General features: G+C 42.3%; 1 long non-coding RNA gene across 1 annotated transcript; it reads left to right on the top strand.

Moving 5' to 3' along the window:
- The first annotated feature begins 3,624 nt into the window (after positions 1–3,624).
- On the top strand, positions 3,625–9,951 carry LOC145521390 (uncharacterized). The gene is made up of 4 exons (XR_014065364.1): positions 3,625–3,710; positions 3,976–4,200; positions 4,851–4,977; positions 8,169–9,951. It is a non-coding gene; the product is annotated as an uncharacterized LOC145521390 (long non-coding RNA).
- Positions 9,952–14,498: the final 4,547 nt, after the last annotated feature.

Genomic DNA, 14,498 nt, shown 5'->3' with positions numbered 1-14,498 from the left:
CTCCAGTATGCTTGCCTGGAGAATCCCATGGACAGAGGAGCCTGGAGGGCTACAGTCCATGGGGTCACAAAGAGTCGGGCATGACTGAAGCATCTTAGCACACATAGTACCAACAGTGCATATGCATCAACCCCAATCTCTTAATACATACTCCCCTCCTTTCCCCCTTGGTATCCATACATTTATTTTTGTGTCTCTATTCTGCTTTGTAAATAAGATTGTCTATACCAGTTTTTTTTTCCCCCAGATTTCATATATATGTGTTAATGTATGATCGGACAATGCTAGTTATTAACACAACTAGATTCAGAGCTCTTGAGTCTTACTGCTTTTTAAAAACTTATCAGCACCCAAAACAAATGACTGACATAGAATAGACACTTTTCAACGTATGATTAACTACACAGAGAAAGTTTAATATCTTGGAATAACTTGACTATACAAAGATGAAATAATATTTTGAAAATTTTAAACATGAATTGCATTGTTGCAGTGCATGGAAAAAAATGTTAAAAATTACATTTTAGTACACATTTAATTGAATGTCTCAATGTCAGGCACAGAGTCCCCACTGGAAAGAGTCATGAGGAAATGCACCCTCCAGGGGCTCATAGGATGTTTGGAGGAGCCAGACATGAGCCCGAATCATGAGAGCGAGAGTCACAGAGCTGATGAAATGATGAACTTGTCTGCTTCTTTTTTCAACCACTTGGGCTCAATGGGAGTTAATTTATTATTTGTGATCCTTGAACTCTTCACACTGAAGGTGGCAAAGACTCCCAGATCATTGAGATCCTCAGTTAAACAGCACATAGCTATGTATCCAGTGGTCAGAAATCCCAAGACTCTCCTTTGAACTTTCATTTTTTAATTTCTTTAAAAAATTTCTCTATTTTATTTTTTAAATTTATTTTTAACTGGGAAGAATTGCTTTACAGTGTTGTGTTGGTTTCTGCCATACAATAGTGCAAATCGGCCATAATTATGCGTATATCACCTCCCTCTTGAGCTTCCCACCTGTCCCCTGATCCTACCCCTCTAGGTCATCACAGAGTACCAGGCTGGGCTCCCTGTGTTCTACACCAGCTTCTCACCAGCTGTCTGTTTCACATATGGTAGTGTATATGTGTGGATGCTACTTTCTCCTTAAATTTATTTTCTCTTGGGATATAGTTGCTTTGCAGGGCTTCCCAGGTGGCTCAGTGATAAAGAGTCTGCCTGCCAATGCAGGAGATGGAGGAGACATGGGTTCAATCCCTGAGTTGGGAAGATTCCCTGGAGGAGGAAATGGCAACCCACTCCAGTATTCTTGCCTGGAGAATCCCAAGGAGAGAGGAGGGGTCTCAAAGAGTTGGACACAACTGAGCACACACGCACAGTTGCTTTACAATGTTGTACAACAAAGTGAATGAGCTATATGTATACATGTCTCCCCTCCCTCTTGGACCTCCCTCCCACCTCTCCCTCATCACACTCATCCAGGTCACCACAGAGGACCTAGCTGAGCTCCCTGTGCTATATAGCAGCTTCCCACTAGCTATCTGTTTTACACATGGCAGGGCACATACGTCAGCCTCAGTCTCCCAATGTTAACCTGCATGGTTCCTAAGATCTCAAAGGGGAGAAATGTGTAACTTCAATTCATTTTTTCAGATTGGGAATTAGGTTTCCTGAACTCTGGGTAACGCTGAGGTTTGTTCCAGATCGCCTGAGTCAAGACTCCCTGTCTGCACGCCAGCCCAATGGCAATTACATTACTAGATGTTGCCTCTTTCCAGGCATGACTTGAAAAGTATACAAAAAGATGAAGTGAGTCTTTTTTTAAAAAATTTAATGAAAGAAGTAGTGCTTTTCCACCTAAGTACATTGTTGCTTAACTATTAAGAACATTTAGATTTCCAGTCATAAAATGCTTGGTGACCTTCAGAAGTATGCTTTTCCCCCGGTAGACAGTGATAATGTATTACTCACTACAGTTGGAATCCACAGGTATTTCCTTGCTACGTGACCAGCACCATTGCTTGTTCTTGTTTTGTGGTATAACATGGAAAGTTTTTGTTTGTTTGTTTGTTTTGTTTTTTTGGCCTTTGAAGCTCTGTTACTGAGTTATTGATCTTAGGCTTCACGTGTTACCCCTTCTTCTCATTTACCACTTCCCTCCACACGTAAACCTGTGATGAAGCAGCTGATGTTCTTAACAAATAAGATTAACTGAGATTCTAGATGATTTATAGTTTGTCCTAATTTCAAGTAGCCTTTCTTTTGCAGAATAGTTTAGGTTATCATCTCAGGAGCTAAACATGCTGTTTTTACCTTTAGCTTAACAAAGATTTTAACAAAGCCATTCAAATTTTTTAACCATTATGTGGGTTCCCTAGAGCTAACCAACCTATAAGACTTTTGAAAGACAACTTTCAACTCATATATGGGTGTTTTACTCTTCAAGTTCTTGAAAAACTACTTTCCTTTTCCTCCTTTCATTTATTCATTCCTTCATGTATATGTTGTGTCAGAAATCATTGCTGGAGGCTTCATGATAAATGTCACTTACAGGCTCTAGTGCTTTCAATATGCAGTAGGTTGAAAGTCAGTCATTCTTTTCAAAATTAGTGAATTTGCATTCTCTTTTTGGTACCGCTCCTGCACTCTAGCCTACTTTCTTTGAAGCAAAACTGTCAAGGGTTCACTCAGCTTGGTCACACCACCCACTCACCTTCATCCACACCACAAGGCCTCCCAGGTCACCACCACTCAGAGGATCTTTTGCTGGCAGTGACACAGACGTGGGGGTGGGGGAACCTTGAATTCAGAGAAATCCTCAGACTTTGTTGTTGCCCCTGAACTTACCAAGAAGGGATGGAACAGTGGGGCAGATGTGCCCAAGAAGAGGGAAGTGAAAAAGCTGAGAGCAGCATCAAGGTGGAGAGAAAGAATCAACCTCAGCTCCCACAGCCTTGAGGGGCGAGTTGGGGCTGGAGGAGACAGGCCCCCTCGAGGGCCTGAGAGCCCGACTATGGTTTCCTGCTAGGCCTGGGGCCTGGCCTGCATCTTTGCTTGTCTGGATCTAGGTTCCTTCTTTGGGCAAATACAATTTATGTCCGCTGAATAAAAGCTCCCTGCATGTTTTCTCTTCACACTTTGGAATGTTACCAAAACCGGAAAAGAAAACCCCCGTAAATCTCTGCTCATCCAGACCTCTCTTGCTCTGAAAAGAAGCCCAGTCAAGCTCCCCATCAACCTCACGTCCGTCTCCAACTCCTCCAGGCCACACTGAGTTCTCCCTTTGCGCAAGTCCTGGACTGTGAAATTCAGCCATTAATCATCCTCTTACCACAGATGGGCTGTGCAGTCAGTAAATCCCAGGGCCCTAGAGGCCAGGACACCCGGACAGCCGGGTCCTGGGCTGACTCTGCTCCCTCACAGCTCGGTCCATTTGTGTGGTCTCTGTTTTCTCATTTGCATCATTAGAAACATGGACTGCATATCTTTAAGTTGACTTGTTGCTCTGTGACTTCAAGCTCATGCACTGCTTTCTCACTGTTGCTGGTTTCAAGTCACAAGGGCAGAAACTATGCTTCATGTTGTTTCCTCTTCCTCTTCATATGGCAATAGAGAGCTGGGCATGCAGTACTTTGTCTACTCATTAATGTAATGAGCATTTACTGAAATTCTCCTGTACACCAGGCACTATGCAGGATGCTGTATCACTGGTGAGAGAGAGGATCTGAGCATCTTTAGAGAATTCCGTGGTCCTCACACTTCAGACTCTCCCAGAGGCTCTTAAAACACGCATCCTGGAGCTGCACCTTCAGAATTTCTGCCCTAATAGTTCTGCAGCCCCCCCAATTTGTATTTCTAACAAGCCACCGGGTGATGTGGATACTGTTGGTGGAGAGAACCACCTTGGGAGGCCTGGTTTATTCTCGCAGCAGTTAATGACAGCACTCTTTTACCCAGGTGTTGTTATTTTAACAGCTGGCATCTGAACTCTTCAGGAAGGATCAGCCTCTGCTGCAAAAATAAAGTGTTGATGAGCCTGCTTGGATGAGGTGAGACCCACTGGCTGTCAGCCAGCTCCAAGATATCAGGAAGTGGAAGCGACTCCTCAGGAGACAAAGCGAGGAATCTGTGGGGTTTGCTCCTGAAGGGAAGGGGAAGATGGATGGAGAGGTTGAGATGAAGGCAGGAGAAAAGAAAAAGGTGAGGTGTGGGACCAACTGCTCCTTGAAGGCTTTTGTCCTATGTGCTGTAAAGCCTGTCTTTGCTGCTTTCCTCTGTCCCATGCACCCTGCTCAGATCCTCAACACAAAGAGGCAGGAACCCAGGAGAGAAGAGGCTGTGAGGAGGTAAGTCTCTCTGGGAAACACAAGGGCCTTAAGAGGGTCCGGAGGCCCCACTGGCTGCAGAGCTGGAAATTGTGGTGCTCGAACTCCTACTGCCTGGCCTTTCAAGAGGGAGGAGACCCTGAATGCATCTGGGTTACGCCACAGCCGAAAGCCAAGTTTCCATGAGGTCCCGTGGGACTGAGACAAGCATTTATTCCAGGCTCCTCTGTCTATGGGGTTTCCCCGGCAAGAAGACTGGAGCAGGTTGCCATTTCCTTCTCCAGGGGATCTTCTCGACCCAGCGATCAAACCTGTGTCTTCTCCACTGGAGGCAGATTCTTTCCTGTCTGAGCCACCAGAGAAGCCCTTTATTTTATTCCATATGTTTTAATTTTAAACTTTGGGCCTTTCAAGAAAGAAAGGAGCTGAAATGCCAGTAAATTACCAAAATCACAATTTTATACCGTATTGCACTAATGTTGTGAACTTTTTCAAATTTACAGTGTTCGTTGACTTTTGTCCCAGGCTTGTCAGAGAGGATCGGCCAGTATGTTTTGTATTCCTCTGGGAAACTGAGGCTCAAGGAGACGCACAATAAAGACTCAGCTTGGGGCAGATATCCAGCCAGCCAGGCCGGCAGCTAACCTCAAAGGTAACCTGGGAAGGGCCTTGGTTCATCGTAGGGCTCTAGTTTCCTCTCAAGTAAGGTAGCTATAGCGTTCAGTTCTAATTCTTAGCAAATCAACATTTCAAGCAGTACTTCAGAGTACCCCAGTGAGAAGGTGAAATCATTTTGTCCGGAACATCTCAAATCCAGAGCCTTCACTCTTTCCTTTAAAATCTGCTTGTCATTTGTCTGCAGGAGGGAACTAGGGAGGAGTGCAATCACACTTAACTCTTGTTCATTTTACAGCCATATCTTCCACTCTGAGATAAATCTTGTAGCTAAAAAGGTCTACGGAATGTAAGAACCAGTTACGGCCAAGTCCTCTATTTTTTTGGCAACATGTACTCCGTCTGTCTTTATGATCAACAAACAAGTCAATTTTATTCTGAATCAAAATGATGGGTTTCCGAGCAGCCCTAGGGGGCTTCCAGGGCTGGCCCAGGAGGATCTCTGGATGGGCCGGACCTGGAAGCCTCTCCCACCTAGCTTGTCTCTTCAGGTGCCATCTTTGGTCAGATGAGATAAGTTGAACTGGATTCCCTAGCAGGGAAGAGAACAATACCCCACAGAGCTTCGGCCTCTGTGGGGCTGGAGGTGGGGTGGGGGATGGGAATGGTTTGCGGTTCAAGAGAGGCTTCACGTTGGGGGCCAGGAGGATTAAGAGTGACTTGTTCCAGGACTTCCCTGGCAGTCCAGTGGTTAAGACTGTATTTTCACTACAGGGAGTGCAGGTTCCATGCCTGGTCAGGGAACTAAGATCCTACATGCCACGGGGCTTGGCCAATAATAATATTTTTAATTTTAAAGAGTGACCTTTCCTTTCTACCTTTAGCCCCAACCCCCACACTTACCTATACTCACACTTAGAGATAAGGAGGGCCAGCGGGACACACCCCATAATAACAGCAGGTACTATTTCTTGAGCCCTAACGAGCTGGATTCATTTCCCTCTCACACCCGACCTTAAGTGAGTGTCCCTGCCTCACAGAAGAGAGAGCTCTATCTGGGGAGCTTGAAACAACCGGCCCTAGTTGGTTAGTAGGTGGTCGAGTCGGGATTTGAACCTATACGGCTTCAAAGCCCATATTTTATATACTATTCCATCAGTTCATTCGCCCAAGTCTGTCTATGAGAAAATACAGGTGGGTGATTTTTCCATAAATAAGAATTCACATCTTTTTAATTTGGAGACTATGTTCTTAGCTTTCTGTGTGTGTGTAACTGTTCATTCTTTTCTCAAAATCATGGGGATGGGAGATAATCGTTCTCTCCTCTTCCCTCTACTTCTTTCCCCCTCCCCGTCCTCCTCTCCCACCTTCATCCTCCCCTCCTCTCCTCCCCCTCCTCCTCCTCTATTTCTTCTCCTTCTTCTCTTTCTCCTCCATCCTCTTGTTTTAACTTGACCGAAAAATACCCACACCAAAACAAACCCCTGACAGTCCTATTTTAGGTCATGTTTCTATTAATTTTTTTTTTCTTGTTCCATAAATTTCAAAAGTTTGGGACCTCTACTTTATATGAAATCACTTTTTGTAGTTTAAGACTGTCATAGTTCTGGAACCCAGGGCCACATCCATAGCCTAGGAAAATTTGATTTAGGATTTGCTGACAGAGAACATTTGGTTCAAGTTTGTTGATAAACTGTAGCTAGGACTCCTAGGGACATTTTTGTGAGAGGGCATCTCTTTTCTAAGCTGTAGCCTCTTGTTGCTTTGGGCTAATTCACTTCAGTCATGTCCGACTCTTTGTGACCCCATGCACTGTAGCCTGCCAGGCTCCTCTGTCTGTGGGATTCTCCTCCAGGCAAGAATACTGGAGTGGGTTGCCATTTCCTCCTCCGGGGGATCTTCCTGACCCGGGGATTGAACCTGTGGCTCCTGCAGCTCCTGCATTACAGGCAGATTGTTTATCACTTGAGCCACCTGGGAAACCCTCTTGTTCCTTTAAAATTTCCATTTTTTCCTTCCTAGATTCTCTGTATGTCTGGCTTCTTAAATTGACAGCATGTACAAATCAATTAATATCTTGCTGAGACCATGCTTATTTTTGTTTTATACACAGTTATTTTCTTTGTGTAGTAAAACCTGAATGTATTTTTTTCTATTTCAAGCATTCTAATGATTTTTACAAACAGTATGAAACTGTATTAGGGCTGTGTTAGGCATGATGGCCCCCTTACATGTGAATGAAGCACAGCAAATTGGGGACCGACTGAGAAAACCTGCAGCCTGATCGGCACCCCCCACCTCCCTTGCTAACGTGACATTCCATCATGTTGATCAGCCATGGACAGAGCTGCTGGTGACACTGCTCCTCTTTTGAACTCTGTCCTCCCATGGACTCAGGGCAACTGCAAGCCTCAGAGCCACACCTTCAAACATAGCCCTGTCTGCACAATCCCAGCTCCAGGCCTCTGGAGTGTCTCTTAGCTCCAAGTCCTTTAGTTTGCTTTATGGGTATACTAAATCACTCCACACACCACGGAGCAGAGGAAAAGCATGATTTATTAGACCTACCTGCTTGGTACTTGCAGAGTGAGAGTCCCATACTGAATGACGTTCTCTCTTCACGTTTTTTTCTTTTTATAAGTTTTTAATGTTTAAATAAAATACCCATGGAGTATCCCTTAGAAGCAGACCAAGGATAGTCTAGTCCTGTCAGACCCTTCGTGATGGTTTCCAAGGGATAACAAGTTATGGTCACTTGCTTTCTCTCTCCATCTCTCCTCTTTGTTGCACCTTCCTCTTTCTCACTGCCCTCTCCCCCACCTCCCTTTGATCAGAGAAAAAGGAAGAGTGTGTTCATTCTCTGACTCATTCATTGCTTTTCATTTTTCACTCATTCATTCCAAGTTCTCTGTTAGGTGGCACAGACCCAGCAGTGAACAAGACAGTCATGGTCCTTGCCCTCTCAGAGGGTGTGGCCCAGGGGGTAAGGTCATGGTTGCATGGGCATTTACAACGTAGAGTGGTGAGTGCCAGGGAGGAGCACTTTCTCGAGGGTCAGATGGGGCTTCCAGAAGGTTTCCCCTAGGCTGAAGGGTGAGCCCCTAGCACTGGGCAGTGAGCCCTACAATTCCCAGATGACTATACTGGGTTTTCTTAGTTGTTGGGTCTAGTTGCTTTCTGTGTGGTGAAGAGTCTATTTAACTAGTACATTTTTTTTCACTCATCGAGGCAAACTCCAAATTCTGCTTCACAACAGCAGAATGGGAATCAAACAATAAGAGACTGTGAGTAGAACTAGATCCTGATATTTCTGAGGAAAATGACTACAATGAACACCTACCAATAGGACAATGGATTTGGATTTGGCAATGAGAGAATGGATTTAAATGAATGGAGACATTGAACGGAGCTGTGGAATTGATTAAATCTCATGGACTGAGGTCACAAAGAGTCAGACATGACTGAGCAACTTTCACTTCACTTCAGCTAAAATTAGAGTTGAAACAGGCCTGTAGGGGGCACTCTCACCCCCTACCAAGCATCTTCAATTACTCTAAAAAGGAAGCTATTAATGCCTACCCTACCTCTCCTATAGGAAGGTGTTGCTTACTTCATTATCCAGCAGGAAGAAGGAAAGTTCCGTCTGCCAGATGACAGCCCAGCCAATCAGAGACTGGCAGTCTAACCAATAAGAAGCCTCCATACTTTGGATTCTCAGCCTCCTCCAATGGACTCGGGTTATTTCAGCTCTTCCCAAGTCCCTCCTTTTCCTATTGAAAACAAATACCTCTTCCTTGTTCTCTGGACTGCCTATGCTCTGCTGTAACTGGCATATCCTGAATTGCAGTTCTTCTGGCTGTTCTTGATTAAACTGGCTTTTGCTGGTTAAATAACCGGCTATTTTATTTTTGAGGGTGACAGAGGTGTTTTAAGTAGCAGCCATGATGTCACAAAGCAGATGGAGACCTGACTCTACTTGAGAATACATCATCAAAGTGGCAGCTTGGAGCTGTTTAGCTCCCTTGGAGAATGGAGACCCAAGGCAGTTTAAGTATGTAAGTGGTTCGAGTTGAAAGTGGAAAAGTATCCCAGTGAAATACCATGATTTGAGTTGGCAAACAAAGATTAATATAAAAGTGTGTGCTTAGGAATGACAAACCTAGACAGCGTATCAAAAAGCAGAGAATTACTTTGTCAACAAATGTCTGTATAGTCAAAACTATGTTTTTTCCAGTAGTCATGTATGGATGTGAGAGTTGGAACATAAAGAGGACTGACTGCCAAAGAATTGATGCTTTTTTTTTTTTTTTTAATATTTATTTATTTGGCTGTGCTGGGTCTTAGTTGCAGCATGTGGGATCTGGTTTCTTGACCAGGGATCGAACCCATGCCCCTTTGCACTGGGAGCCTTGAGTCCTAGCCACTGGACTACCAGGGAAGTCCCAGAATTGATGCTTTTGAATTGTGTTGGAGAAGAGTTGGAGAGTTCCTTGGACTGCAAGGAGATCACACCAGTCAATCCTAAAGGAAATCAGTCCTGAATATTCATTGAAGAACTGATGCTGAAGCTGAAGCTCCAATACTTTGACCACCTGAGTCAAAGAGCCGACTCATTAGAAAAGACCCTGATGCTGGGAAAAATTGAAGGCAGAAGGAGAAGGGGATGAGAAAGGATGAGATGGTTGGATGGCATCACCAACTCAATGAACATGAGTTTGAACAAGCTCCCAGAGATGGTGAAGGACAGGGAAGCCTGCCATGCTGTAGTCCATGGGATCTCAAAGAGTTGGACGTGACTGAGTGACTGAACAACAAAAAGAAACAGAGTATATAATTTCTATACGGTAAAGAGGATGTTGCACTGGGTGAGAAGGAAAGTTTGCCGCTATCAAATAGCTTGACCAGAGTAGAATCAAAGAGGGATAAATCCACTGAAGCTGTATACAATTCACCCTGAATGGGAGACTACAATAATACTTGGCTATTAAATTTGTATAATCTTGTCTAAAAACACTGCCTTTGGCTTTGAATTATCTGAATGATCTTGCCCTGAAGTCACTGTTCCACGCTCTATAAGTGCCCAGGAGCCCTAGTAGTCCAGGCAGTAAAATGTGTGTGTGTGTTAGTCGCTCAGTCGTGTCCGACTCTTTGCGACCCTGTGGACTATAGCCCACCAGGCTCCTCTGTCCATGGGATTCTCCAGGCAAGAATACTGGAGTGGGTTGCCATTTCCTTCTCCAAGGCAGTAAAATAGCTTTAAACTAAGGTGGTTCAGCCAGGTCTCCCCACGCCTCTGTAATTTACTAGCAGCACCCAAAACACAAGTCCCTCAGATCCTGTGTTCTCTCATAATCTTATCTCCATAGCACACTGCTCTCCTCCCTGCACCTGCCAGCTTCCTTCAAAGGTTAACCTTGACAGCTTACAGAAACAAGCTATTGTAACATTCATAAGCATTAGTCATAATGTGAGGATAAGGGTGCTTGACTGAACTGAGATGCTGGACACCAGCTAGGCTCATCACAAGCTAAGGGTCTGGCCTGACCATTTGTGATTCAAATTCATTCATTCACAAGTTATAGTGTACCTGCCGAATGCCATGAATCTTTATGTCACCTGAGAGTAGTTGCAAGTAAAATACTAAATATACAGCAGTTCTGAGTCTATTGTAATTTATGTGGAAGTGCTGTGAAGACTTGAATGCCATAGCTTTTCACCTTTTTCTTGGTCACAGACCACTTTGAATGTCTGGTGAAAATTTGGACCGATTTTCAAGAGAAACACACACCAATATGCTTATGATGTTTTGCATATAATGTCAAGAAGTTCACACATCTTCTGATGTACTATAGATTCCCTTATCTGAAGGGATTTATAAGTATGTTATTAATTAAGAGTATCTTTTTACATTTAAGTGAACAGCACAATGTAGATTTGTACATTTAATACCATCTCAGTGATATACTATACACAGGAAAGAATACATGTATATAGAAAAGCCTGGAAAGATATGCACTAAAATGTAAATATTTGGATGATGAGATTGTGGTTGGTTTTAATTTTCTTCCTTGAATTTTGTTTTGTTTTCCCAATTTAGAAATATTTTTACTAGTTCATTTGCACAAAATAGCTGTTTCTTGTGACATTATAGAAATACTGAACAGAGCTCTCAGATGTGCTGAATCACTTCAGTCATGTCCGACTCTGTGCGACCCCATGGACTATAGCCTGCCAGGCTCCTCTGTCCATGGAATTCTTTCAGCAAGAATATGGTGTAGATTGCCATTTCCTTCTCCAGGGGATTTTCCCAATCCAGGGATTGAACCTGGGTCTCCTGGATTGTAAGCAGATTCTTTACCTTCTGAGCCACCAGCTAAGCAAATCTAAAAAGACACTCTAGTGGACACTCCTTTTAATGGCTCCTTCATTCACAGTATTTAGGTCTCTGGCCTTACGTGATCCATACCATGAAAACCTTCTTCTGACCTTCTGATTGGTTCATGGAGGGGAGGGGCTTGACTCAGCTAAACCAATCAGTGTGTTTCCCATAGGGTTTTTCTGGATTCTAGCAAGGAGCTAGTTTCTCTGTGGTGACAGAAGCTGTGAACGAGGTCTGGGAGTTTTGAAGCCGGGAGGGGGCCATATTACCTGCTGGCCTGTAAATGAGAGAGAGAGAGACAGAGAGACACCTGATAGTTCCTGGACCCCAGCTGCTCCCCAGTCCTTCTTGCATTTTGTTTTTTTTTGATTCTTCCTTTGATTGTATACCTTTGACACTTAAAATAGATTTCCTTTTTGTCTGCACTAGTTAGAGTTGGGTTTCAGGCACCTGAAGCCAAGTTGACACAATTGTATTATATTATATTATATTATAATATTATAATTATAATATTATATTATATTATTATATTATATATTAAATGTATTATATTATATATTATTATACATAATATATAATGTATGTTACATATTAATATATATATACTTATATATTTATAACTATTCAAGAATAAAATTTGACCCAAGCTGTGAAAGAAATGAAATCAACAATATTTCTTGACACAGAAAATGGCGGGCTTAGGGTGCCTGGCTCTGTGCAGGAAAGAGGAGGTTCAAAGATCAGAAGCAAACCAGCATGATTGGCTCAGGTCCTTAGATCGTTCTGTTCCTTTAGGAGGTAGAACTTGTCTTCTTGGCTCTGTGTAGAAACAGACAATAACAGGATTGTTCAAACCCTGGTTATAACCATAAAAATTACAAGTCTCTTCTCTCATTTATGAGCGTGATGCTCAGGATAACAAATTTACAAGTGAATGAAAGATAAATGTATTTTCCAACTCAATGAGCTAGAAATTAATCCCTGCATTAATTTGGCAACTTGAAGATCTCTGAGCTCTGCTAAAGAGAAAAATCTAAGCAAATTGGTAGAGATACTCTGCAAGAATAATCACTTTACATGTGAGTTTGTGCTCTTCATAGATTAGCCAGTTCCTTTTCAGTACATCTTTAGTTGTGACGAAAGTAGAGAAAAATACTGAGACATGGCTTAATTGACTTAGGAATACTTCACACTGTGAAATTTTAGAACAACTTTTTAAAATTAAAATATAATTCATCCAAGCAAAAGCTTCTTCAAATCCAGTCTTATCCAAATCCCTACTGAAAGTGTGGAAAACTGTGTTTTTTCCATGGGCAAATGTGTATTTCTATTGAGTTTAAAAATGGTCTGGCAAGGATAATATTGTAGGTAGGCCATGATGGAGTCAGTCCCACCTTTGGAGGCTGGTTAGGGTGGCACAGTCAAGGGGAAAGAGTTTACACCCAGACTGACTATAAGATAATGCTGCTGCTGCTAAATCGCGTCAGTCGTGTCCAACTCTGTGCAACCCCATAGACGGCAGCCCACCAGGCTCCTCCGTCCCTGGGATTCTCCAGGCAATAATGAGACCAATTTAAATTTTTTTAATTCAATATACTGTAACCTGCATACTCTAAATAAAAGCTATGCTCACATTTCTTGAAGGTTGAGAGATATTTCTTATCACAATATTTTAAACCAAGACTTTGAACCATTTGCCTGATATCTTTAGATGATTCTGGATTTATAGCTATGAAATCAGTATTTTCAACCAGGCTTCCAAACTAGTTAGAATCTCAGTGTTTACTTTATTGTGGGTTTTTGTATGAATTACTTAATTACTTTTCAGAAATGTACCAATTTTATTCCTATCAGCAGAGTAAAAGTTTCACTATACTCTCTGCTGGACATTAGCCCACTTTTATGTCTTATGTTTTCGTGTTTTGTTTGTCACGAAAGTGTCAACGGTGATGTCATATTGATTCAATTCAAATTTCCTTGGTTATTTATGAGGATTAAAAATTTTTCATGTTTTTAGCTTTTTGTAGAGCTAAGTTCTGAGAACTAACATATTTTTTGCACATGTTTTACTTTTCTTTATTGATTTATGTTAGTTCTTTATGTAGCAATTTCAATCTTTTACTGCCATTTCTGCTGCAAATGTTTGTCCCATTTGTTATTTACTTTTAAATTATGATTTTTTTTACCTCAGAGAGTCTAACACTTTTTTCTTTGTGATTTCTCCCACTGAGTTTATCTTTAAAGTCCTTCCTCACCCTCAAATCAGATTCTCCTTGCACAATATAACATAAATCTTATCAATTCATTGGAGCATGGACGCCTATTTGGGGTCATAAAGCAAAATCATTTTAGTTTATTTCTTTTTGTAAAATTGTAATACCATTGATTTACAAAGTTGTGTTAGTTTCATGTGTACAGCAAAGAGATTCAGTTATATAAATATATATATTCTTTTTCAGATTCTTTTCTATTATGGGTTATTATAAGATATTGAATATAGTTTCCTATGCTATACAGTGGATCCTTGTTGCTTATCTATTTTAAATATAGGGTGTATCTCTTAATCCCAAATTCCCATTTATCCTTCTCCCTCTTCCCCTTTGGTAACCGTAAATTTGTTTTCTATGTCTCTGAGTCTATTTCTGTTTTGTAAATAAGTTCATTTATACCATTTTTTAAGATTCCACATATAAGTGATATTGAACAGTATTTTTTATTTATGCTGTTTTTAAAAAGAAAGAAAACAGAAGACGAGAAAAGAGGGCATAATAAAAGGGCAAATATCCGTAGCCCTGAGGTTCGAACGTGCTGGCTGGATCTGAGTCTCGGGGTAGAAGAGGAAGCTGGCAGAGACTTGCCTGTGCCCTCGTGGTGCTCCAGGGTTTCAGCCTGGTGTTCTGACCACAGTCAGGAAAATAGCTGGAGGCCTGGATTTGCTCACAACAGCCCCAGCGCAAGTTACAACTAAAACAGGAATCTCTTCTATCTCACCTGACCATCACAGGGATTAAGTGCCCGGAAATCCAGGGGAGGCTTTTTGGGAAGGGAGGTTAAGTGTGGGGAGGCTGGGAAGCCTGATTCCTTACGTCTTTTCCTGCTGCCCCCACATGCACCTTTCTCATTCTTATGACCCGCCACCAAGCCAGGGACATTAATGTATAAGGAAGGGGAAAGGGGGC

The sequence above is a fragment of the Giraffa tippelskirchi genome, chromosome 9 (genome assembly GCF_054371585.1).
Source record: "Giraffa tippelskirchi isolate mGirTip1 chromosome 9, T2T-mGirTip1v1.2.pri, whole genome shotgun sequence".
NCBI classification, from domain to species: Eukaryota; Metazoa; Chordata; class Mammalia; order Artiodactyla; family Giraffidae; genus Giraffa; species Giraffa tippelskirchi.
Note: the sequence above shows the minus strand (reverse complement) of the source record. Positions and strands in the feature narration are given on the sequence as shown.